Source organism: Furipterus horrens, unplaced genomic scaffold, assembly GCF_987537825.1.
Source record: "Furipterus horrens unplaced genomic scaffold, mFurHor1.1.pri manual_scaffold_4, whole genome shotgun sequence".
Taxonomy (NCBI): Eukaryota; Metazoa; Chordata; class Mammalia; order Chiroptera; family Furipteridae; genus Furipterus; species Furipterus horrens.
The window spans coordinates 128,471,454-128,499,114 of NW_028327174.1; the positions used below are offsets into that span (position 1 = coordinate 128,471,454).

A 27,661-nucleotide genomic window follows, 5' to 3' on the forward strand; every position below is an offset into this window, starting at 1 on the left:
TTTTCTAGGTATACTATCATGTCATCTGCATATAGTGATAGTTTTATTTCTTCTTTCCCAATTTGGATGCCTTTTATTTCTCTTTCTTGTCTGATTGCTGTGGCTAGAACCTCCAACACTATGTTGAATAGAAGTGGAGAGAGTGGACAGCCTTGTCTAGTTCCTGATTTCAGGAGGAATGCTTTCAGTTTTTGTCCATTGAGTATGATGTTGGCTTCATGCTTCTCATATATAGCCTTGATTATGTTAAGGTATGCTCCCTCTATTCCCATTTTGCTGAGTGTTTTCATCATAAATGGGTGTTGTACTTTAGCAAATGATTTTTCTGCATCTATTGATATGATCGTGTGATTTTTGTCTTTCATTTTGTTTAGGTGATGTATTATATTTACTGATTTGCGAATATGAAACCATCCTTGCATCCCTGGGATGAATCCCACTTGATCGTGGTGTATGATCTTTTGGATGTATTGCTGGATCCTGTTTGCCAATATTTTTTTTAGGATTTTAGCATCTATGTTCATCAGTGATATTGGCCTGTAGTTTTCTTTCTTTGTTGTGTCTTGACCTGGTTTTGGGATTAGGGTAATACTGGCTTCATAGAAAGAGTTTGGGATTTTTCCCTCTTCTTGAATTTTTTGGAATAGTTTGAGGAGGGTAAGAGTTAGTTCTTCCCTAAATGTTTTGTAAAATTCGCCTGTGAAGCCATCCGGTCCAGGGCTTTTGTGTGCAGGGATATTTTTGATTACTGTTTCAATTTTCTTCTTTGTTATTGGTCTGTTGTGACTTTCTACTTCTTCTCGATTCAGTTTTGGAAGGTTACATGTTTCTAGAAATTTGTCCATTTCTTCTAGGTTGTCAAATTTCTTGCCATACAGTTGTTTGTAGTAATTTCTTACTATTGTTTGTATTTCTGTGGTATCAGTCGTGATTTTTCCTCTTTCATTTCTGATTTTGTTTACTTGGGTCTCTCTCTCTTTTTCTTGATTAGACTGGCTAGAGGTTTGTCGATTTTGTTTGTTTTTTCGAAGAACCAGCTCCTAGTTTTGTTGATCTTTTGGATGGTTTGTTTAGTCTCTATGTCATTTAATTCTGCTCTGATCTTGATGATTTTGTTCCTTCTTCTTGCCCTAGGCTTTGTTTGTTGTTGTTGTTCTAGTTCTTGTAGCTTTATGGTTAGGTTTTTTATTTGAGATTCTTCTTTCCTTTTCATATAGGCCTGTATTGCTATGAACTTCCCTCTCAGGACTGCTTTTGCTGTGTTCCATAGGTTTTGGGCTGTTGTGTGCTCATTGTCATTAGTTTCTAGGAATTTCTTGATTTCTTCTTTGATGTCGTTGTTAACCCATTCATTGTTTAATAGTGTGTTATTAAATCTCCATGAGTTTGGGTGTCTTTGATTTTTTTCTCTGAGGTTGATTTCTAGTTTCAAGGCATTGTGGTCTGAAAAGATGCTTGATATGATTTCAATTTTCTTGAATTTGTTGAGGCTTGTTTTGTGTCCTATCATGTGGTCTATCTTTGAAAATGTCCCATGTGCATTTGAAAAGAATGTATATTTTGCTTCTTTGGGTGAAAAGTTTGATATATATCAGTTAAGTCCATGTGGTTTAGTGTGCTGTTCATTGCCTGTATACCCTTGGTGTTTCCTTGCTTCGATGATCTGTCTATTGTTTATAATGGAGTGTTGAAGTCCTCTACTATGAGTGTGTTGTTGTTAATATCCTTCTTGTGGTCTTCTAGTATTTGCTTTATCTATTTGGCTTCTCCTATGTTGGGTGCATATATGTTTATCAGTGTTATATCTTCTTGATGGATTGTTCCTTTAAGTATTATGAAATGTCCTTCTTTGCCTCTTTTTATTGCCCTTGTTTTGAAATCCGTTTAGTCTGATATGAGGTCTGCCACCCCAGCTTTTTTTTTCAGGTCCATTTGCTTGGAATATTTTTTTATATCCCTTTACTTTCAGTCTATGTAAATCTCTTGTTTTAAGGTGTGTTTCTTGTACACAGCAAATATGTGGGTCCTGTTTTCTTATCCATTCCGTTACCCTATGTCTTTTAATTGGAGCATTTAATTCATTTACATTTAAAGTTATTATTGACATGTATTTATTCATTTCCCTTTGTACCTTTGTTCCTCTCCTCTTTTTTTCTCTCTTCCTTTTTCTTAGAACATTCCCTTTAGCATCTCTTGCAATGCTGGTTTGGTGGAGATGTATTCTTTTAGTCTTCCTTTGTCTGGGAAACTCCTTATTTCACCTTCCATTTTGAATGAGAGCCTTGCTGGGTAGAGTATTCTTGATTGTAGGCCTTTGTTTTTCATTGCATGAAATATTTTTGACCATGGCCTTCTGGCTTGTAGTGTTTCTGTTGAGAAATCAGTTGATAGCCTTATCGGAGCTCCCTTGTATGTTATTTGCTGTTTTTCTCTTGCTGCTTTTAGGATTCTCTCTTTGTCTTGGAATGTTGCCATTTTAACTATGATGTGCCTTGGAGTGGGTTTTGGGGAGGTCCTCTTCATTGGAACTCTCTGTACTTCCTGCACTTGCATAACTTTTTCTCTCATGAGGTTGGGAAAATTTTCTGTCACTATTTCTCCTATCAGTTTTTCTATTCCTTGTTCTTCTGATCCCTCTTTGATTCCAATGACTCTGATATTGTTCTTCCTTATGCTATCCTGTAATTCCCTTACCTCTTCTTCATACTTTTTCAATCTTTTTTCATTTTGTTGTATTGTCTGAGAATTTTTTTCTACATTATCTTCTAACTCACTAATCCGATCCTCTGCTTCGTTTAGTCTGCTTTTGACTGATTCTAGTGTGTTTTTCAGTTGAGAAATTGCATTCTTCATTTCTTCCTGGTTCTTGTTGATAGTTTCTGTTTTTTGTTTTTTGTTTTTTATGCTGGTGTAGTTCTTTGCAAGTTTCCTGTAATTTTCTTGGAGCTGTTGGTAACTTCCTTGGAGGTTGTCGTAATTGTTTTTGAGGTTGTCGAGTATATTGAGCTTCTTCACCACCATTGTTTTGAATTCCATGTCTGACATTTGGGCTTTGTCTATTCCATCCACCTCTCTTTCTGGGGATCCCTCTTTTCTTTTCACTGAGAGGTTGTTTCTGCGTCTTATCATGTTAGATTCTTCTTGTTTATGTTTGTTTTTTGGATTTGTCTGCTTTGACTTCCCTCCTTTGTGGTATGAGATTCTTTTTGGGAGATCTGGGGGATTCAGTGGTGCAGTCTCTTTGATCTCCTGAGCCTGATGTTCTTGGGATACCCTTTATGTCATTTGTTTATGCTGTCTGGTTATATTTCAGATGCTTTTTGTTAGGATCTTCTTTCTGGCTATTTGATTGAGAGTCACTCTATCCACTTTGTCTTGAGTTCTTTTCTGGAGATGCTGTTAAAAACATAAACACACAGCCCAGACAGGAGACCTGCACCCTCAAGAATATCCCCCACCCTCTATCCTGCTATTGTCAGCCAATGAGCCAGTATTAATATAAATGTAGAGAGATTAGAGCTTTTATACTATAGGAAGAATAGATAAAAGTTGTTTTTAGGGAGAAAAGATATTATTTTTGAGAGAGGGGATAATATATTAATAATAGTTGAGACTGTGCAAGACAGCAGGTAATATTTGCATTGTATGTTAATAACTACAGAAGAATAAAAGGGAAGAGTGCAGAATATAGTAGGAAAGTGGAATTGTATAGTATTGGATTTATATAGTAGTTATATTCTATTTATTTAGAGTGAAAGGGAGGCTAAACTAGACCCACAAACAAATAAACAACAATTAAAGAGGAAGGATGAGAAGGAGAGATTGTATGAAACAAATTAGAGATATAATTTTATTTTTCCCTTTCAGAAAAAAAAAAAAAAAAAAGGAATGTTTTTACTCAGTTCAGCCTTTGTGTGTCCTCTTCTTTTTCTGTGTCCACAGCTGGTCTAATGTGGTGGGTCAGAGGTTCCTAATCCTTGCAGCAGCGGTGTGCACAAGGTGGCCTGCACTAGCTGAGGTGCCCCTGCCCGCGAAGCGCCCAAGAGCCCACCTCAGGCCTGCCAAGCTGCTCTCCGGGAGTTGGTCTCTGGCCTCCTAGGGCTGGGCCCCGGACACTCATGCACAGTGGAAGTGAGCGAGTGGTTGGTGCTTTTGCGCTAGCGTGCCTGTGCGCACCCGTGAGCATCCAAGGCTGCCGGGAAGCTAGCCTCAGGCCTGCCCGCGATGCACTCCAGGAGTTGGTCTCTCACCTCCCAGTGCTGGGCCCCAGACACTGTGCACAGTGGAAGTGAGTGATTGATGGGTGCTTTTGTGCTTGAGTGCCTGTGTGCACCGGTGTGCACTCAAGGTGGCCAGGGAGCTAGCCTCAGACCTGCTGTGGCACGTTCCGGGAGTTTGTCTCTTGCCTCTTAGGGTGGGGCCCCGAACACTTGTGCTCAGTAGAAGTTAGTGTCTGTGAGTCGCTGCTGCCCACTGTTCCAACGCTGCAGCTCCCCACTCTTCCTGCACCCGCCTGGGCAGGCACGAGCAGAGCCTGAGCAAGTGCTCTGTGCTCCAGCCTGGCACTCCAGCCTGGTGCCCACGGGAGCTGGCCACGGGCGACTGTGCACAGTCTTCTGCATGTCCAGTGGGCCCTCTCTGCACCCGTTGGGGCACTGATCTTATGTCTGTTGGGGTGTGCCCGAGGGGCACCTGGATGCGCGGCCCTGCACACCTGGGCCAGTGAATGAGGGCACTTCCCTATGCGTGCCTGCAAGACCCAAGGGGAGGGTTGGGGAGTGGGAAAGCGCATTTCTGTGCCTGTGCTCCTCAAGAATGTCCTATCACCCCCAAACTTTCCCCCCCTCTCCACAGTTCACAAGAGAAAAATACAAAGGAAAAATTACGTTTTCACTTGCATAACAGCACGCTGTCTCCCATCTTCCAGCGTCAATGCCACCTGGTCGAGTCCCATCTCTGCCAGCAGGCAGAGATCCGCTTTCATCCTAACTCCCCTCTGGGGAAACCTGTGGTCGCCAAAAAGCCTTTGTGTCCTTCCATCTGCAGCTCAGGCAGGCACCCCAGTCAGGAATCTCGTTTCATCCCTTTTTCTTCCACTATCCTCACTAAACAGCTTTTTCCCAGATGGTTTTTCTCTAATCCAGCAGTGCCAAGACTCGACTCCTGCCAGTGTCCAGCTGCTCACTGAGATGTTCTGTCTGCAATTAGTCCAAACTACAGACGAGTCTTGGGAGCCTGAGAGCGCAGCCTCCCCTCACTCCTCTGCCATCTTCCAAAACCCCTCTCTTGTTCACTCCCATACTTCAGTGCCTAACAGTGCATTCTGTAGAAGACATTCAGTAGATATTAATTGAATTTTAAAAAATAGGAGATAATGATCACATCAAAGAAACAAAAATGACTATGACATCAGATTCAATTGCAACATTGGATGCAAGAAAACTGTAGTTTTTAATTCGTTAAAAGCACCAAAGACCTAGAATCTGATATCCACCTGTTATTTAAATGTGAGAACATGGCATTCTTTATCATACAAAGCTTCTGATACTTTGCAAAAGACCCACACTGGGAACATTTTAGATAAAGGATTTCAATAAGAAAATAGATAAATTTTAGAAGATGTTGCAAGAAATATAGTGGGTATTTTTTTTGTTTCTTTAAATAATTTATTTATTTGTTTGTTTATTTATTTATTTATATTTTTAGAGAGAGGGGAAAGGAGAAAGAGAGGGAGAGAACATCGCTGTGTGGTTGCCTCTCACTCATGCCCCCAGCTGGGGACCTGAGGTGCAACCTAGTCGTGTGCCCTGACTGGGAATCGAACCAGTGACACTCGGTTCGCAGGCCAACGCTCAATCCACTGAGCCACAGCAGCCAGGGCTTTGAAATATAGTGTTTTAAAAGTTATTGTATAATTTGTTTAAAACTATTGTTGTAAGAATTGCTAAGATCTAACGAAAGGAGAAACTATATATGAACTAATACAAAATTGAATGTCTAGAATTATAATAGCTTCATAACAATAAAATTAAAAGTCTAGAATGATAATACCAGGAAGCATGTTTGAGGAGTGGAATTCAATGGATGTCATATGTGCTTAAGTGTTTGTTTTTTAAAAAATGAAACATATAAAGGGAGAGCATGACTTTTTGAAGTATAAAAATAAGATGCAAACTGAAATAATTAAAAGGTGGAAGCAGATATAAACATATCAGTAATATAATAAAATGTTAACTGGAAAAAAGAGCCCAAGTTATTAACATGATTACTTTTTTAAGTTAAAAATATCACACACATGCAAATATATACCTTTTTGTATGAATGCTTATAGATGCAATAAGCCTATATAAAGTGAAAAGGAAATGAAATAATAAATGTGAAATTAAAAATTCTGGTGGCCTGAAGAAATAGAGTTATATATTTTATATTAAAAAAAGAGCATAATGTCAACTTCCTAGGTTTTTTTTGACAATGTTCTTGCTTATTACGTTTTTAAAAATACTATTTATCTAAAAACAGCTTTCATATTATCTAACTACTGTTTATGATACAACTTAGTAGTATAGTACCCATTATCACTAATTTAACATTAGCAAATTTCCACATATGTTCTATTGTATAATATCTTATTGTAGTAAATATATAAATATATAAAAGTGCTTTCATAGGTTTAATCTTGCCCTCAAGCTTTATAACCTCATTTAATGCATCAGTATAAGATCATAGGTTTTCTACTCCAAGTTCTTTTACCACAAGAATTCTTGGCAAAACTAAACACTGCAACTGAAGTGGAAGAAAATGCTTACATAAAACAGATGTATTTCCAATTCAGAGCTTCCTTATATTAAAGTCCCTGTTTAATTAAGTTCACACAATATTATCTGCTTGACTTATTCCTGCTCTCTAAGTACATCTGGGAATATCTGAAATATTGTATAGATGCTTTTACAAAGAATTACATTACTAAATGTCATTAGCAAATATCAACATTCAACATTAATTTAGTGGTTGGAGCTCGGAGGTGACAAACCCCCCTCTCTCTTTTTTTCACTCACCTCCAAATCCCTGTCTATATTAATGGCTTTGTGCAGTAGCTTTTCTATATAATGTGGTTCCTTTCCAGATGGGGATCTCATGAAGAGCTTTCTGCTCTCTCAGATTCACAGGCTTCCCCATTACTCTCCACTGTCTTGAACATTTTGCCATTTTGGGGAGACCCTCTTCCAACAAGTCCACAGATTTCCTTTCTTAATACTTTCCCTACTATATGGCCACGCATGGGAAACTAATGAAGGAAGAAGAAAGCACTTAAAGTGAAGAAGGGGCTATGCATAAAGACAGGAGGCAGAGTGAAAATCTAGGATATTGTGCAGAAAAAAAATAATGGATTGCATCTCTCTATAGTATTTTGATAGAAATGAAAGGGTGAATGCTGCCTGCAAGGTACAGAGGCCACTCCATGAAAGATCACAAATGCATGCTGATGTTAACAATCTTCACTTCTTAGGTAATGAAGCACAAATTTAGGATCCACCAGGGCACTTAGGTCTGGAGAGAGCTTGAGGAAGCTCATCTCTGTGGCAGAGTGAAGACCCCACCTGAAGAACAACCACCTTTTACTATAGGATTCTTATTCTTTTCATCCTTTCTGTTCTAATGGTCAAGTCTGTCATAAATCTCCACAACCCTGGTTTAGAAAAAGGTGTGAAAAAAATCATGGTAGTATTTATTTTGTAATTTCAGTGTATCATGTGCTTTAATTGCAGTTTCTCAATTAATTGTCGTAGCAGCCCAGTGAGGCAGATACTATTTATTACCATTTCTATTTTACCAATCAGGAATGAAGCACAAGGGTCAAATAACTTGTCCAAGATCAAACAGCAAGTTGAAGAGCTATGTCAAGACTATCTAAAAGGAGAGCAAGAAACCACTATGCTCAGTGCTTTTTATTGAAATGGACAGTGTGGCCTGTAGAATTTAATTGTAATATTCCTATATGAGGGTTTTAGGTATTGCTGAAGAGCTGCAGATTGTATCTGAAAGAGCCCCGTGAGATTCAAGGCTTTGTTCTAAATGTTGCTGATGTACAATATAGGAAGTAGAAAATGTATTTACTTGGTATTCAGTGAACTCTCCCTGCAGATATTATTTCTGTCCATGATATAAATGAACACCTATTAGTGGTCCATTGTGTTTTGTAGGTGGTTGACTAAACTCATTAATAGATAATTTATTGATGTGATTATTTCAAAAAGATATATCTATTAAGATTTTTTATGTGAGTCTTTCCATGTGAGTCATTCTGTACAAGCACATCTTTATCTGAATGCTAGGTAAACATTGGTGATGTTCTAATAATGCTTTCATATTTTGAATGTCACAGTTGATAAATGCAACTAGCTGAGATAGCTTAATAATCACAAACAATATAAAAGAATAAGTGGAACTGTTATTAATTTTTTTGTCTAATAAATATCAGGTACTATCTGCACAGTATCTTACTAATTCTCAAAACAAAACTTGGGGTAAGTATAATTATCCCCATTTTATAGATAAGGAAACTGATTTCCCTGTGAATAAATAGTAATGTTGGTACATATGAATCCCAAAACTCTGCTCTTTACACTCCAATTTATTTACTATGTTAGTTTTATTCTGAACATTAAAAGTGTTCAGACATCTGTGAAGATATAATTAGACAGGTAGACAGATAGATAGATATAGATATAGATATAGATATAGATATAAACAAAATTTGAGTAATGGCTTGAGCCTATTGACCCAAAAGGGCAATATTCTAATGATAATGATTTTGGAAATTGATACTTAGGCTAAGTATATATATATTGCCAGTTTCTGACACATTTTAGAAACCTTGTCCATGCTTGAAACATGCTTGCTTAATGAATGGATAAATGAATGAATGAATGCTTGTTTATCTCTTAAGTCAGGGGTGAACTTTTTTTTCTACAAATGGTCATGTAGTAAATATATTTGTGGGCTCTCTGATCTCTGTCACAACTACTCAACTCTGTTATTGTAGCAGGAAAGCAGACATAAACAATAAAGAAAAAGAGAACATAAGGAGTGTGGTTGGATTTGACAGCCTGTAGTTTGTCAGCTCTCATCTTAAGGCAAAACAAACCATTTTGAGATGGTTTTTAGTATTCTTCCTTATGTTGCTTCTGATCTCTCTAGCTAAAATTTTATGATACTTATTCAGATATGCTAAAACAATTTGCATGTTTCCTCTGATCGTGTTCATTTGCTTCAGTCATTCCTTATATTATTTTGAGTTTCTTCATTGACTTAGCCTTTCCCTCAGATTGTGTTCCTTTTGTTTGTGGATCTCATAAAAGCTAGTATCCAAAACAAAAAGCACTCTTCCATATTGGCAACTGAAAAGTAAAGCAGGTTCATTTCCTACTTTCACGTATATACTGCAAGTGTAATAATAAAACTTAAGACAGCATTAGTGTGTGGGAGAGACGTATTTCCTGTTGATTCATAAGCCATCCTTTAGTATATACTCTTGTCTAAACTATTCTATATTAAGTTATGTTTAGGGGGGAAAGGGTAGGGGCCAAGTGCAGAATCTCATATTTTTCATTATATTGATGTCTTATTTTATTTTAAAAGATTAAATGACATCAAGGACCAGATTAAAAATAATGAAACACCTATAATGATCTTTATCCAATGCCTCATGCTACCTTTACTTCATCACTCAGTTATTTGTTTTTATTTCATATATTCACACATATACTTGTTCACTCATTCTAAGCTATTTATTGACTGCTTACCAAGTACAAGTTACTGTGCTAGGCTCCAGAGGCCCAATAGTGAGAGAAAGGGACACATCTCTCTTGCATGGTATTTACCAGGTCAAACAATGGAGGAAGCATGTGATTTCTAAAGAACCAACACAAATTTTACACATCTTTCTGGTACATACAATCTCTAGGATTTTCCTCACTTGTCCAAAGATAATATCATTGTGATCCAGTTTTCTCTATGTTCTCTGGCATTTAGTTCTGGCTCATATTTTTTGTTCCATTTCTTCTCCTTTATCTTTCCATTTAGTTCTTATCTTCCAAAATATTTCTTTTGGTGCCCATTCAGGGACACTGGCTAAGATTCACCCTATCAGCTGTCCTTGATTTGGATTATCTTAATTTATATACCCTTTATGTCCTAACTTGCCTCTTGAGACTTCACTTGTTGCTCAAGCCAAGGGAAAATGTTACCCAGAAACAGTAACCAGTTGGAGCCAGAGTATAGACTAAGCCTTGGCCTCCTGATTCTCACCCAGTGTTTATTTTAACCATACCATTCTGCTTCCCCAAAGTGGAAAAAAAGCATGATTTCACATTAGTTAACAGAGGTTACATTAGTGGCCCTATCAGTAGGATTTCCCCAAACATATGAAAAACAAATCTACCTGACTTTCTTAGAAGTACCACCTCTGTAATATTATAAACTGGATTTTCATCTCCAAACTATTACTCTGGCTTCACAATGACACAGTTTCTTCATAATTTATCCACAAATTATGACATTTCCCAACCCCTCTTTTATTTAACTTTAAATATTTATAAAAATTACATCAGAATAATAATCTTACAACATCACTCTGGTGAGATATTTCCTGAAGGGAATCCTGTGTTCCAAAGTTTATCTCATGCCTGTACCTGTAAGTCTTAATCTGTTTGTTGGTCTATTTTTGGTATATACCATTGTGATGTTAAATGTAGTGTCCTGGGTCACTGACTGTACTGACAGTCACTTGGCTACACCAGTTCTGAATGTCATAGGCAAAAATTGACTATCCTGAATCTGAGAATATTACTCGCAAGAAACAAGGGTGCTGATGCCAGATACACTGGAGTTATAAGTCAAGATGCTCTCCTTGTGAGTAGGTCATGTACATCTTTGTATCTTTCACAACCCCAATTATAATAATAAATTAACTGATACAAATCTGTGTTGCATTCTTTCTGAAGTTTACAGGTTTACATGTTAATGACTCTGCTTAACAAAAATAAATGACCCCAGAATAAATTTAGAGAGCCTGACTGTACAGTTCTATCAATAGGTGAACAATCATCTCATAGAGGTGTTTCTAATGGTCTGAAAGAGTCTTTAACATAAAGCTTACTGAGTAAATTGTACTGTGCAAAACCTCCTATGTCTTGGTGAGAAGTCCTGCCCATTAGTTTCATGCTTCATTTTAAGAGTTTCCCATGCTTCTTGCTTTGCTTTATTGACCCACATCTCCACATGGGACATATAATGCCACTTTGGTGGGCAGGTCCTGTCTTAGTTTCCACAATCAAAGCCTTTACATACTTTGATGTTTAAGAGTTTTTTTCAAAAAACATCTTCCCAAAAATGGTTTAAATAACCTTTTTCTTAAAGTATATTTTATTGATTATATAGTTACAATAGTCCCAATTTTTTCCCCTTTGCCTCCCCTCCACTCAGCACCCCCTCTCCCCCAGCAATCCCTTCCCAAGTCCATGCCCATGGGTTGTACATACAAGCTCTCCTTTTGAAGACAAGTAAAATATAGAACTAAAGTTAGTAAGCTATTCTTTGATGTGTAAAGACCATTTTCTGCCTCAGTATGGCCAGGTTAGATAAGTTTCTTAGAATTTTCTTATCTCAGTTTCCTGTTAGAGGAATTTTTCTAACACCTTGTGTTTATTTATCATGTTAAGTCCTTAATTCAGTATAGTGGTGATGTAACATCACTAATCCATGATGCTGTATACGTTTAAGTAGAAAAGTATGATAATTTGATCCAGAGTTAAGAGTTGGTAACTTAAATAAAGGAATCGGTGATGTAGAATTTCTTCAGGAATAGAATAAAGAGATACAATGTCTTCCAGACAAGAAACTATAAGAAGGTGGTGATCACTCAGTTGCATTGTTCATTGGTTGTAAAATCATAACTGCATTTTCTTCAAATTGCATAGAATTAGGTAATGTCTATCTTCTGATCTTAAAGACTGCATGAAGTAATATTTTACTGGACTGTAAATTGTTCCAACTGCATTTCATGACTGGTAAAATTCTTACATTTAGGGTAGAAAATGTAAGTCCTTGTTCCAAAACCAATCTTGTAAATTTTCTGAAACAGAGGCCTTGAATTTTTTAATAGAAATAGTGTGATTAAAAGTATCATTTTGTTCTTTAAAAACAAGCTAGCAAAATTAGAGGTTTGGGTCACACTAACCTTGAAATTAATTTTGAGATATATTTTATAGAATGTATATCTTAATGTAATATTATAAGTTAATATTCATGTGCATATATAACTACTGATTTATGTCAGTCTGGATTTCAAGAGATATAGATATATGAATCTAATGTTCCAATGGAAGAATAATCATAGATATTGTATAACACTGAAGAATGTTTTCTGACTTATAGGCTTAAACATATCATTATTGACTGCTTTCTGCCTAAACAAAAATATGTTCAAAATTAGAATAAACTTTTATTTATGGGAGACAGGAAGGTATAATGGCTAGAATATGGACTCAGAGTCAGTCATATCTGTGTTCAGTTCTCATCATGTTTTAGGTCAAATTTTGTGAGAAACTGACTTTGAGATAGAGGTTTTTATAAAGGAAATTTGTTGAGGAGTGTGCTTGGGATCATCTTTGTTATAAAGGCCCCAAATAGACAAGGGTCCTGGCCTTTGTACCCCTCTACTGATTAGCCATTAAATGTGAACTGACTGTGGGAGCATGGATACTCTCAGGTAAGGAAGTTTTCTCTGGTGGAAGGAGGAAAATTTCCAAAGACTCAGTTGTGAGCCATTAAAAAACAAATAAAGCATTTTGTTTGCATTTTGGAAAAAACAACAACAACAAAACAAATGAAAAACTTAGGTAAATAAATTAACCCATGAGCCTCATTTTCCTCATTTATAAAATTAAAGTGAAAATATTTACCTTTTAGAGTAATGGAAATTTTTAAGTCTGTAAAGTACCATACATGGTAGATGCTCAATCATCCTTCTTAATGTTGAAAAAGCCTAAACAATTACTGCCCAGATAAAAAGGAAAGACAGGGCTTCCATCATGGCTTGGGTTTCAGAGATCTGGCAAAGCAGATATAAGGCAGGCAGATGAGATGTCTCCCCATCCTGCCTAGCAGCTTCCCCAATAATATTTTCCAGGGATTCACTTGGATTTTATTTGGTTTTGGTTTTTTGTTTTGTATTTTGGTTTTTTTTTTTTTTTAAGTATAATTTGGAAGGTTATTTTTGGATGTCCTTGATTCTTTCCTTCATATACTTGGAAATTTGTTTTTTGCTTGCCAAAAGAAAAAGATAAAGAAAGAAAGCATGTTGCTATACATAAACGTTTTGCACATTGAGTTTTCATTTATCATGGGGGACAGGTTTTCTTCTTGACCCACTAAAAGGAGATAACTAATTTAAGTATTTGGTATCTATTCTTCTAGATATTTTTCTATGCAAAATCAAATATTAAATTTGCACAAAAATACATGTTTTAGTAAAAGTATGATCATATTATGCATACTATTTCACAACATATTTTAACTTAATGGTGTTTAATGGGTATTTATCCAGGACACATAGTGTGAACACATGGTTTTTAATAACTTTAGTGGTCTACTACAGTATATTGTACCCTAAAACATTTGGTGGACATTTGTGCTACTTCTATAGGTTTTCACTATTTAAAACAATGCTGTAATAAATGCATGAGAAGTTTTAATCAAATTTCACTAGCAGAGGTTTTATTCCATTTTCAGGGGTAATGGTAGAAATTCCATAATTAGGAACAAGGATTACAGCAAGTTTCTATCTGCTACAGAGCAGACCACATTGCATAGGGACTGAAAAAAACTTTTCAGGAAAGAGAGACTGTGGTTGAATCAACTCACCAAATGTGCACTACTGTCATTTAATTAAAATAGAGGTCTTTGACAATGAGTTCATAAATAGATTTTCAAGTCTGATAGACTTGGGTTTCAATCTTGCAATATTACTTACCTTATGGGGGTAGTATATAGGTTCAATGAGAAACATATTTAACTCACATATACCTGTATATAACATGCATACATGTCATACACATGTCATCTTGATTGTATTGTGCCTGCCATATAGTAAATATTAGCTATATTATTTTGCTTCTCCAGAATATGTATCTGAAATCCCAAAAGGATGTTTTATTTCAGTGTTTTCCTCTGACCTCCTCATTCCTCAAAGAGAACAATGGTTAGAAAACATTGGTTGGGTAAATACTGCATTATCATAATTACAATTTCCCTGAGAAAAGTGGCTTGCTATTTGCATATTCAGCATCATAATTACAATTTCCATAAGGAATGTAGAACAGTTATTGTAAACAACACAATAATCACTTAGTCCATAAGGGAGAACAGATTATTGGGGGAGCAAGGAGGGAGAAGAAGCAAAAGCTGTGTTCTAATCAGCATTCAAGAGTAGAAATACAGAACCAGAGAATTAATTATAATAGTTTCTTAAAATACTCTTGTCTGAATTTATCGAAAAATCTTATCATGATGGAAATTTCCATGGGTTGATTAAGTACTGCCTATATAATTTTTACTTATATATAACTTAATTTTATCATGTTTGTTAACCATCCCTTCTGTACCTCTACTCATTGCCACCCATAATGGCTGTGCCCTGAGAAACTTTAAAAGCAAACCATCGCAAAACACAAAACACAAAATATTTTAAAAGTCAGTTTAGTGGGAGATGTTTCATTGGGGTATTTCTCTCTCCACAGTTCAATACCTCCTTTGTCAAGGAAAAATGGGTAAAGATTTTTTTAAGTGCTTTTCTAACTGTTGCCTTAATTGGTTTTCACTTAAATTTTCTTTTTCTTACTGTCTTTTTATTTTATTTTTTTTTAGGTGAGATGAGCAAAACAGAATACAGCTTTCAAGGTTGGTACTTTTCATGATGTTTCAAAGCCTCTCATTAATATGAAACAGAACATGAAAGAAGCAGAGCAAAATATGCCCTTGGTTTTTCACAGCTAGTGATTAGAAGACATTATGTTTTTATTTTTCTCACTTATGGATGGAAAAATACAACATAGACTGTAACATAATGCAATATAGCAATCAAATATAATACCTCATCTAATGCTTAACAAAACTGTGAAGTTGGAATATTCAATATTTTCCCACTCTCTCCATCATCCATTCATCATTCTATCCATCCACCACTCATACTTTTCAGTTCATATTTATTGTACACATGCGGGGTGCAAGGAGTTGCCATCTGATTTTTCTCTATTCATACTGTTTTTGGCTGACCTTCACCATGTTCCCTATCCCACACCTGTTTCCAACCTTTCTTGCTGTCTCTGACAATAAACCTTCACCAGTTATGACAGGACTTCAATTTAACTTGCCATATGTGATAAATGAGTTGTGTTTCCACAACGTTGCTCAGCTAATATGTGTTCAGATATGTCTACTCCCAAATAATTGAGGCAAAGAGAAAATCATCAGTGTGATAATAAGGAAAGGACTCCTCTCTATATAATAATGAACTGTGTAATGTCTTCCACTGTTGTGTGATATATATTACTATATAGAGATTACTATCACACAGTTTAGTAGTATATTTATATATAATAATCTATAGTATCAGTTACCCTTCCTCAAAATTCTAGCATACAGGTCTTCTTTCTCTGTGCCTCTTAAACAATCTTAAGACTTTCTGACCAAGAACAGGGTTTGTTATTACCAATAATTTTAAAGCAAGCAAAGCATTCCAGACAAACATGAAATGGCTCTTTGTAAGAATGTCAATGATGGACTCAAGCAAATGGCATGGAGCCTATTAAATAAAAATTAATAGCAGACTATTCCTTATACTAACTAAAGGTGAATAAATATTGTTTTAATTTTGGGGAGGCTACAGGCTAGTAGGAGAGAGGAAACCTGTAGGAAAGGTTAGAAGTCATTCTTCATGGCAATAGAAGTGATAGGAAAGCTGAAGGGCAGAGTGGGAGAGCAGTGTGAAGGGATGAAACCAGAGTCCCTTCCTCTTGGAGAGACCTGTAGAGTGGTGTGTGTGTGTGTGTGTGTGTGTGTGTGTGTGTGTGTGTGTGTGTGTGTGTGTGTGCGTGTGTGTGTTGTGTGTTGTCTGTGAGTGTCAGAGTATATGAGAAAAGACAGTCCTTCAACTGCAGACCAGGTCACCAATAAGCAAAGGCCATCCAGCAGCAGCCTCTTGGTGCTGGAGTCACAGCAAGCCCAAAGGCAACAGATCTGAGTAAAATATCCCATTTTGTTCGACTTCCCTGAGCAAGGCACCTGACACATCAAAGCCCACTAGCTTGATGACATAAGGAAGGGAACGTGGCAAGCTGCATGTACAAGCCCCAGAACTCATTTTGAATACATCCTAGCCAGTAGGTAAACATTCAGACTTAGATGTTCTGATGTAATGAAGAAAATGACACTTGTAAGTTGATGTTATTGACATTGCCAGTATATCATAACCTAAGTAAAACAGGATGTACTAAAAATTCTTAACCTAACTTCTGAGATAGCAAGATTCCAAACTGAATTTACATAAGAACACACCTGAATGAAGGGCTTGCCATTCTGCAGTGAAAGGCTTGCAGTTCTGCAGGTTCTCATCTATAGAGGTCGGAAACATGACCAGGCTGAAATGGAATTATGATCTCCACACTGGAATCCACAAATACATGGTAAAGCTTTATTAATCTCCATCTTGTAAAAGTATGTTGGTTAAAGAGATTAAAAGGGAAAGAACTTCTTGATCTACCTCCAAGAAATACTTAAATTTTTTATTGAAGCAGCCCACTTTAGAATCTGCCCGTGACACTAGGTTTATCCCTTCAATGTCCCATGAATACTCTGTGCGTGTGTGTGTATGTGTATGCATGTATGTATATGCTCTATATGGATGTTTTCAAAGGCTTGCGTTAGCCAATCTAGTTATGCTCGGGCCCTTTTCATGAAAAGATATAGCAATTACAGATTTTTAAACCTAAAAATAATACAACTATTTTTTACCTTAGTTTTTTTCTTCAAATAATGAAACTCAAGCCCACAAAGGTTAGGCAAACTAGCCAAAGCCAGAGTTCACTAGAGATCAAATGGGGACCACAGTTAACTTCCTCTTTGCCTTGGGTCTTCTCAAACTGTTTGGTGAAGAAGACAGGAAGGTCTTTTATGGAGATGAAAGCTTTCTGAAAAACTGCATTCTATATCCTCTTGTTACATGAATTTGTTATTTATTTCTTCTGTTGTTCATCACTTCTTAATGTTCTTACTTCCTAGACTATATTATGACTTCCATATGGAAGAGCTCATGGCTGCTATTTCTTTGTATTTTTACCATATGTATAAGGTTTCAAATAAATATTGTGCAGTTTATTTTGATTCTAAACCTTGTGAGAAACACTGAACCACTACTTCTCTTTCAGTTCAGTAAATTCCGTTGATATTATTTGTAGAAGACCCAAGATGATAAAAAGCAAAAAAATAATGTGGTTGGATTTTGTTTTTGGTTTTGGGTTGGTTGTTTTGTTTTTTGCTTGCCAACTTTCTACAGGATCAGAGAAATAATATATCAAAAATGAATTCATTGGAATACGGTGTGCCTACATATCTGTATATTTTAGAATGTGATGAGGGGGAGGTGGTCAAAAGAAACACTTTAAACAATTTATTTAGCTAGGATTACTTGAGCTGAAGGACTTGCAAGCTAAACCATTGGAAGGCCTGGTGAAGACACAGAATGCCAATTGAAATCGGGATACACACTTGGGCGGAGAACAAGGAGGTGCAGAGGTTACATACTGGAATAAATGGACTCCTTTTTTTTTTTTAATACAGAAGAAAGGGTACAAGTAAGAAAACTAATTTTCTTTTTATAACAAATTCTAAATATAATTTCCTTTGGTCTTTTTTGTGTATTTGAAAATAAGATGTAGCTCTTATTTCCATGTCAGAGATGTTTAATATTTCCACACTGGCAGAATTGTATTTAGATTTGAGTACCACAAATTTGGAAGACTATAAAAAAACCTGTTCTGCAATAATACTTCTGTGTAGGCATACAAAAAACCACAGATTAGATATTTATTAATTAAAGACAAATTCCGATATTCACTGAACTCTTTCAAAGATCATTTTGGCACATTCTTTGGTTTTTCAATGGGAAAGGTTAAAAAATTAAGGCAGATTGTAGAAATGTTAGTAAATCTTGTGCGTGTGTATCTATCTCTATATAATTATATGAGAATGGTGTTGGACTAAAGTTATGCTATTGGTAGAAGAGTTGGGCAGAGGCAGCATATATAGTGGACAGAGCAATGGATTCACTTCTAGTTGAATCAGGTGATGAGTCAGCTGTTTATTATTAGCATATTATTATTATATTATTGTAGCAATACTTGCTTTTTAAACTATGAAGCTATAGTACCTTAAAAAAATAAACACTAAATTTAACTCTATTTTTTAATATAAACAACTTTGTAATTTACTCTAGCTCAAGTCCTGGCCTTGCCACTTACCTTAAGAAAATCATTTATTATATTATTATTGGTTTTTTATGATTTGTTTATTTGTTGGGTTTTATTTTGATTTTCCTCATAAAAGAACTATTTGAGGTGCATGATCCCAACTTAATGTTTGACACCAAGCAGTGAATCCTCCTACATCCATATCTGTTTTTCTCTTTAAGGAGCTGAGAAATGTGTTACTTGTTTTCAAATAGGGGCAGTCTTGTGTGGAAGAGATGTAATTAAGCCTAGGGCTTCAAGTGATAACAGAAGCCAGAGGCTTGAGGGAACATATCCAGCTGAATATAAGGAGGAACTTGATTGTAAAATGTATCCTTCACAAGGCACAGGTAACTTGAGTTCCTCCACGATAGTGCTTCAAACATAGGCTAAGGATCACACAACAGGGGTGAACTATAGAGAAAATGGCAGCACTAGGAGACCAACCAGGTAAAGTTCCAGGTTCTTCTTTCCTATAGTCCGGATGATGTTATGTCCTGTTTCGACTCCAGACATGCCAAGGCCCCCAGGGAAGCAGGCTGCAATTATTAGTGTAGTAGCTTCAGAGACTATAAGAGAAAGCAACAGGTTTTGACTGTTTTAAGCAGTAAGAAAAATGAAAAAGTAGAATAACAATCTGATCCAAATTTGACCACAGATTTAACCATGTGAAAAAAAAATCCAAAGACCTTGTAAAGAGTAAAGGTAACATTCTAACATCTACTCTGAAAACAGAGCAGCTCTCCTAGAGAAGGAGAGGAGGGCTCACTTTCACTATTATTCCGTGCCCTCCTAGACAAACACAAGCAGACTTCCACTTGTATATATCCTTTGCTCAGAAACACCCTTCCTTTCTCTTGCCACTCTGGGCTAGTCTCAAACTAGGTATGTTTCCATGGGAAGAAGAGAGGAGAAAAACAGAAGACCCATGACAGCTGAGAACTTTGTAATTCTGAGCTTTTGTCTTTATCCTTTGATTCTGAAAGGGACATTGAAACCCCCAAACAGGTTGAGAAACCCTAACTCTCTTCACTTCTCCCTGCCCTCCCCAGCTGAGCTTCCTCCCAAGTCCCTTCAACTGCACTCTTTCTCCTCACTAGTAAGCTCTATGTTCAGCCCCCACCCAGGCCAGCAGGAGGCCAGTGTTTAGAACAAGGCTGTGGCTCCCGGATTTTATTAGGATTTTGCAGATTTTCCCACTGATAATGGTCAGCGTGCATCCTGTTTGAAGGTAGGAACTGCTTCTGCACCCAGATCTACCACTTAGCTTTCAGCCATAGTTCTATTGGCCATCCAATACCTAGGCACTTAATTCTAGTTATTAATTCTAATTCATGTTTTACATTCTGATCAAAGTGACATTTCTAATCTCCAATCCTGATATTTCCCTACCAATCTCCCTTTTTGCAGCTACACTATTTTTTTTCACATTACCTCTCTTAAAAATGTTCCTAACTCTTACCTCTCCTCTGCACTTGTGTTATAATTTATGTCTTTGTGAGTTTATCTCTTCTACTTGTTTTCTCAAATAAAAGCATTCTATTTTTTTGGTACTCACAGTGTCTACCATAGCATGTGCTTCACAGTAAGAACCCAATAAATGTTATTTCAATGAATAAAATAAGTAAATGAATGAGAATATGTACTACAGCATGAGTCATTTAAACAACGATTAAAGATTAGTCGTTAGAGAAAGCTTCGCTTGGCATATTGAACATCTGGACAATTGTAATGTAAAATATTTACTTTAGAAGCAAAAAGATAGTCTCTTTTCCTGTGAAAATAGAAAAGAATTTTTGTTCCAAGGAAAATTACATTGAAAATAAAATAACTATGTACAGTACGCGAGACTAAGTTTATATCTTTGGGGACATTCTCTTGTCTTTTTATATTACAAGAGTGAGCAAGTTTTAAACCAAGCAGCTAGGGTGATCTTGTTGCCAGACAGCTAGCAAAGAGGAAGATTATAGAGTTGTAGAAAATGGCAGGTGCCTTGGCAGATTTCACATCTCAGACATTAAACAGAACAAAGTGATGCTGTTTTCTGAGGACCACCAAAAGTGCTTGATGTCAGCTTCAGCAGTATGGTGCCATTTTGACTGTGGTGTTCATATTACCTTGGATCCTGGTGAGAAAGCAACATAGAGAAAGAATAAAGCAAACAACAGTAGATGGTACTCAGAACAGAGAGCCAACATCTGAAACAAAACTAAACCTTTGCAAAAAGGAATGAAAACTTATTTCTAGTCAATCACTTACAACATATCCTTTGCTCTCAGAAAGTAGAACCTCTAATTATGTAAAAATCTCAAAGTCATCTTCAGAAGGAGTCTGCATTTTATAGATCACTTTATAATTCATTCTCTTGGGGAGCTGGAATTACTACTATTTCACAATAGAAGAGAAGTGAACTGGGTGATTTTGCTCCCAATGACTCGTGTGTCTGCCCGGGATCTTAGCCATCTTTATTTACCCAAAGAGCAAATATAGAAAATACTTCACATGTTTGTACCTAATGAACATAGTTACAACAAATATTTCCTCTTTTGAACTTTCTTGACCAAAAATGCAACTTTGAAAACATCTCCTTGTTGGAGATAAAGGCAATGTGGGGAACATAGTGTACATCTGGGCTAGAAGAGAAACACATAGAGGAGGCAGGCATAGGTTATATAACAGAGAAGGGTCTGGGTTTGGAAAGTAAGAAGGGAAAGAAACATTTCTTAGCATTTACTTAGTGCTCATCATTGTCCTAATGGCTTTGCAAATAATAGATTATTGTATATCTTTGTTTAGTGTAATACTATTTTAATAAAAATGTCAGTATGAATATCATTGAACAGTATTATAGATAAAAAACTGAACCTATTTAAGACATTAATATATGTAGAAGAGTTCTCAGTTTATACCATAAAAACTCAAACAGCAGATCATATAATGTTGAACTTACTTTTAGATCTCACTTCACTTAGGTTTGGGAGCCAAATCCAGGAGCCCAGATTCTTTATAGGAGAGAAAGCTGAGCTTAAATAGGGTACAAAAACTCTCTTGCCTTCAACATATATACATAAAATGTTGCCTCATGTATTTCAATCACATGCGAATTGTTACATAATAAAATATTTAAAAGTGTTCATCTGCTTAAATCTACACAGAAGGTAATGTCAACCTTAAAGACATTTAATGAACATAAAACAGAAGTCTCAGAAATTGATCATGGAGACAATAGTAGGAATTATTTTAATGTATAGTTTGTCTGAAATGAAGTATAATCTTTTTCAAATAAACATGACCACATAGTATGTCTAGCTTGTGAATGCTAATGAACCCACTGATTGGTGGGGAATATTAATCTGAGCCTGTCAAAGGACAAATAATAATAAAGTCTTCTTGTTTCACCTTTTATAACTAGTACTATTGTCTGAGTTTCTTCATATTTCTAAAGAAAAACAAACCTCTGTAAGTGTGGCTGTTGCCTGAAGGCATGTTATTAGAAACCAAAGATAGAGATTTGTCCTGGATTGGCTCAAACTGATTCACCTCCCAGCAGAGGAACTATATACGACCGCTTCCTGGTTAAGCAACTGCCAGTTCAGCCTGGTTTTCTCATATGTGTTCCTCCTCTCTCACTTCTTATCCTTGTTTTAATTTTTTATTCCAAAGGATTGTTGCTTATGTGTCATTGTTACTTCATTTATTTATCTGAGAGTCAACAGAACACATGCTCTGGAGATTCTGTCTAGGGCTTGATTCTAGTTTTTTAACCACTTATCTTTGGATAAGTTGCTTAAAATCTCTAAATTTGAGTTTTCTTGTCCATAAAATAGAGGATACATCCTAAGAGTTCATTAATATTAAGAAGGATAATCCATTTCTCTTGATAGATATGCAACAGATAGTAATTGGTGTTATCATTGTAAGTATATGACTATGCTGATGTAGGAATAGAGATGTGTAAAGTGAGTTCCAGACTGCTTAACTTTCTATATACTTTGACGATATGCATAAGCAGTTCCCTTGGGCTCTGCTTAGATAATGAAGATGCAACAGACCTTTCTTCTTTCTCTCAGATGGTGGGAGAATTAGAACCAAATTAATATTATAAGACTGAAAAATTATTCACTTTCATTTAGTATCTTAGCTACTAAAAGACTTGGAGTCCAGTTCAAAGATAGGTGCCTTTTCTTACAGGTTTAGTTCCTCTGGTTTTTCTATTATTCATTATTTGTTCTTGGTTTTTCTATGATTGCAAGGTTTTTGTATTTGACTTCTATGTTCTCAGAAGTCCTTACATTAATCCCTGCCCTCCCCAACCCCTCACCTCTCTAGGGGAATTTAGAGTTTCTGTGGGAATGATCCACTTCGTCATGTCTATACCAGTCCTCTGGGGACATTTTAAAAGTGCATATTCCCATACCCAGCTCTAAGGATTCTGATTCTGGAGATCAGGATGTAGCCCAAAATCTTTATTTCCTTAGCAAGTACTGTTTATCCAAAACATTCATATTTAGGTGATATTCTATCACTTTTGAAGAAGGAATGACCTGTATAGTATAATAAGAAAGAGATGAAAATGAGTCTGCTACTAAAACAGATCCAATCACTATCTGTGTGACATTAGAAAATCACTCAACTTATCTAAGATTCAGTTTTTTCCATTTTAAAAAGGTGTAGGAATCTATGAATTTCTGTTCTACTTAACTCATAAGGTTGCTATACAAATTAAATGAAAAAATATGTGTAACAGGAAGGAAAACATATGTACTAACTAAGTCATCATCTAGTTTCAAATCTGAGGAAAAGAGCAATGTAAATTTTTTAAGTTTATTTTTATTTATTTATTTACATTACCATATATTTCTTTTTAGCTTCCCCACCCTGCGATCACCAATCACACTGTTGTCCACGTCCATGCGTCTTTCCCCCTTTTTGCTCCATCGCTCTGCCCCCTAATCTCCCACCACTGAGAACTGTCAACCTCTTCTCCACCTATAAGTTGGTCTCTTGCCTGTTAGTTCAGTTACTTAATTAGATTTCATATATGAGCAAAATCATATGGTATTTGTCTTTCTTTGACTGGCTTATTTCGCTTGGCATAATGTTTTCCGGGTCCATCCACTCAGCAGTACTGAGCCCGATCCAATAAAATTGCTGGGTGTTCCTAACATCACAAATAAAAAGCGCTGAGGAAGAGGGGAATCCTCGAAACTGTACTGGGAAAGGGAACCTCTGTAGCAATTCCATTAACTAAAACAAAGAGCCTTTCCTAGCTGAGAAAAGAAAACATTTGTAGCTATACATTATTCCCAAGATTTAGAATGGGAAGGAGGAGGAGGAACCTAAAGGTGATTAAGTTATAAAACCCCTGATCCCAAGTCAGCACACTCAGATTAGTTGAGTGCCTACCTGTAGCTTTGGCTTAAGTGTATAAAACAACCTTACTAACAAACTTATTAACAACTTTCTTTCCTCTATAGATGGGGCATTCAGACTAGCTGGGTACCTGCTTGAAGCTTTATGCTCACATGTGCTTCATAAATAAACTTGCTATTTCATTTCCACTATATGTGTTGTCTCTCACTTGAATTCATTTCTTGCAAGCAAATCAAGAACTGAGAAATAAATTCAGGGTGGAGGGGTTTCTCTGACTCAGTCTCTCCCCAGTAACAGTCCCATTTGTTATTTTTTATCTTTTGTTTCCCTTGACTGAGGAGGTATATCAGATAAAAAATTTCTACAAGCAATGTCTGAGATCTTACTGCTTATATTTTCTTCTAAAGATATTATGGTTTTGGGTTTAACATTTAAGGCTTTTTTTTTTTAAGTATATTTTATTGATTATATTGTTACAATAGTTCCAATTTTTTCCCCTTTGCTCCCCTCCGCCCAGCACCCCCCCCTCCAACAATCCCTCCCCCAAGTCCATGCCCATGGGTCATACATACAAGCTCTCCTGCCTCACCCTTTCATATATTCTTCTTCTTCTTTTCTTTTAATAATTAATTAATTAATTTAACAATAAAAAATAACAATTCCTCCTTCTCAGACTTAAGACCCTCTATAATCTTATAAAGGACAATGGGCGAAGGTCTCAAGCTCCTCTAACTGCTTCAAGCTGGACATGGTCATCGTCCTACCTACCCTTGGGTCCAGAAATCCCTAATAAGAGTGGGGGTGTGGAGGGGAGGGTGACCTTCCCACATGGGGAAGGATCGTGCAGACTCCAGGTTGGTTGGCTGTACCCGGACAATGGCATGATTGATTTAACAGGCTGGCATCCTGTTGTATTCTGGAGGCAACAGATTTGGCAACAGAATTAAAAGGCATCATTCAGTCCATAACCACTAGATGACAAAAGACAGGTATTAATTTTTCAATGTCCCACATTAGGGAAAAGAAGGGCTTCTTTGGAGGAAGGTGTGCCAGGTACATCTCACCTGTTCTAAACCCCTTTGCCCATTATACTTAGTTTGGGCTGAGGGAAATATTTTAGGTTTTTCCCCTCCCAGGCCTCTGGGCTCTTTCTGTCCAAGCCATTAGGACAGAAAAGAGAAACCAGTTTTAAAGTGAAGCCCACAGACCACCCCGTTCTTCACCAACCCAGCCACTTAGTTCAGCCAAACCATTGAGTCTCAGGAGGCAGCAATGCAGACAGGATTAAGTGAGGCCTATACATGCAGACAATCACTCAGATAATGAGATCGTAGCCCTTTGAAAACAGAAAACACATGTTAATTTATGTAACATAACCCACAAACCAGTCTCTAAATCTGTATGACTGTCTTATCGGAAAGACATCCAGTTGCAAAGCATTTGACATTCTTCTTGCCTGAAAATTAAACATCTTTGATAATGCTACAGACATAGTTTAACTTTCAAATGAAAACAAATTTTAAATGAAAAGAAACTTTAAAGATGGTTAGCTGCACTACTTTATAGTCTACCACTGAGCATTGTGATTTTCCTTGAATCGTGATTTTTCTCCCTAAGATTACCCTCCTTGTTATTAAAGGGACTGCATTAAGTCCATTTTTAATTTATTCTGTTCATTTGCATAAACACAAGAAGAGCAGCAAATGATCACTTATGATCTTTAGTTCTGCTTTGCTGGGACTTATGCAAGGAACATTTAGGGTGACCTTCAGTCTATCCTTCAGGGCACAAAAGCAGAACTACATACCTGGCATTCAGCCTTGCCTGTAAACACCTGTCTTTTCCAAGTCCTTCTGGTTTTTCATTGTGCCTTAATGTCCCACCTAGCCATCTTTCAGGAAAACAATCTTCATTCCTTCCCTGGAAAGATTGCCATGGACCATGCATCCATCCAAGGTACCAGGCCTTTTATCTCATGGACTTTTGTTACCTTTGAAAGTCAATCCCAGTTCCTCAGGGCTTTTTGGTAACAACCAAAGCCCAAACATGTCTCCTCTATTAACAACTGGTCTTATTAGTTTTATGCAAAGAAACTTATGTCATTACTTACTTCTTCAGAATGCCAAACTCTGGAGGGATCAGACAGAAAAATATACAGTGCGAAGGAAAATCCTTGTCCTAATATTCACTGAACTTGCATTTCTATTCTTTATGTTTTCATTTTTTGCCCCACTAAAAAAATTTTTGTTTGTTTTTCCATTACAGGTGTCCCACTTTTTCCCCCCTTTTGCTTCCCTGCAGCCTGCCCTCCCTTCTCCCACATTCAGTCCTCACCCAGCTGTCCATGTCCATGGGTCATTTATACATGTTCTTTCACTAGACCCTTCCCCTTCTTACCTCCTTCTCTCCCTCCCATCTCCCCCTTTGTTACTGTTAGTTTATTCCTCGTTTACATACCTCTGGTTCAATTTTGCTAATTTGTTTGTGTTGTTCATTAGTTTCCTGTAATAGGTGATAGCATAAGGTATTTTTCTTTCGTTGCCTGGCTTATTTCGCTAAGCATAATTCTCTCTAGTTCCATCCATGTTGTTGCAAATGGTAGAAGTTCCTTCTTTCTTTCAATACTTATTCATTGTCATTTTCCCCCTTTGTACTCGTGTTCCTGTCTGTCTCTCTCTGTTTCTCCATCTTCTTAAAGCAGACCCTTTAGGATCTCTTGCAATGCTGGTTTAGTGGAGATGTATTCTTTTAGCCTTCTTTTGTCTTGGAAACTCCTTATTTCACCTTCCATTTTGAATGAGAGCCTTGCTGGGTAGAGTATTCTTGGTTGTAGGCCTTTGTTTTCCATTGCTTGGAATAATTTTTTGTCATTCCCTTCTGGCTTGTATGTTATTACTTGTTTCTCTCTTGCTGTTTTTAGGATTCTCTCTTTGTCTTTGAATATTGCCATTTTAATTATGATGTGTCTTGAAGTGGGCCTGTTGGGGCTCATCTTCATTGGGACACTCTGTGCTTCCTGGACTTGCATGACTCTTTCTCTCCTCATGTTAGGGAAGTTTTCTGTCATTAGTTTTTCAAAGAGGTTTTCTATCCCTTGCTCTTCTTCTCTTTCTGGAATTCCTATGATACAGATATTATTATGTTTCATGTTATCCTGCAGCTGTCTTAGAACTTCTTCAGTCTTGTTCAGTCTTTTTTCATTTTGTTGCACTGTCTGGGAGTTTTTGTCTAAGTTGTCCTCCAGCTCGCTGATCTGATCTTCTGCTTCCTCTAGCCTGCTTTTAATTCCTTCGACTATGTGCTTCAATTCAGAGATTGTATTCTTCATTTCCCCCTGGCTCTTATTGATAGCTTCTATGTCTTTTTTCATGCTGGTGTAATTCTCAGTAAGTTCCTTGTAGTTTTTCTGGAGTTCCCTGTAGTTTCTGCTGAGTTCATTCAGCTTCTCCATAGTCCATGTTTTGAATTCTGTATCTGATAGTTGGCTCCCCTCTCTTTCATTTAGCACTCTTTCTGGGGATTCTACCTTTCCTTTCGATGGGGGGTTGTTTCTCTGTCTCCCCATTTTTATGACTCCTATCATTTGTTGGTGCTTCTTAGAATGATCTGCACTTCCTGGATCTGCCCCTGGTGGCGTCAGATCCTGTACCAGTCTGGGCCTAGGCAGCCTGTTGGAGACTTCCAGGGATCTACTGCCTTTGTCTGGCTTCTTTAGTTGTTAATCT

The 27,661-nt window shown here is 36.8% G+C and overlaps 1 long non-coding RNA gene across 1 annotated transcript in view; it reads left to right on the forward strand.

The window, feature by feature from the left end:
- Positions 1–14,961, forward strand: part of LOC150012837 (uncharacterized) — a 309,940-nt gene extending 294,979 nt beyond the window's left edge. The window contains exon 3 of the long non-coding RNA XR_016510784.1: positions 14,926–14,961. This is a non-coding gene — a long non-coding RNA (uncharacterized LOC150012837). The remainder of the gene's footprint in view (positions 1–14,925) is intronic.
- The last annotated feature ends 12,700 nt before the right edge of the window (positions 14,962–27,661 follow it).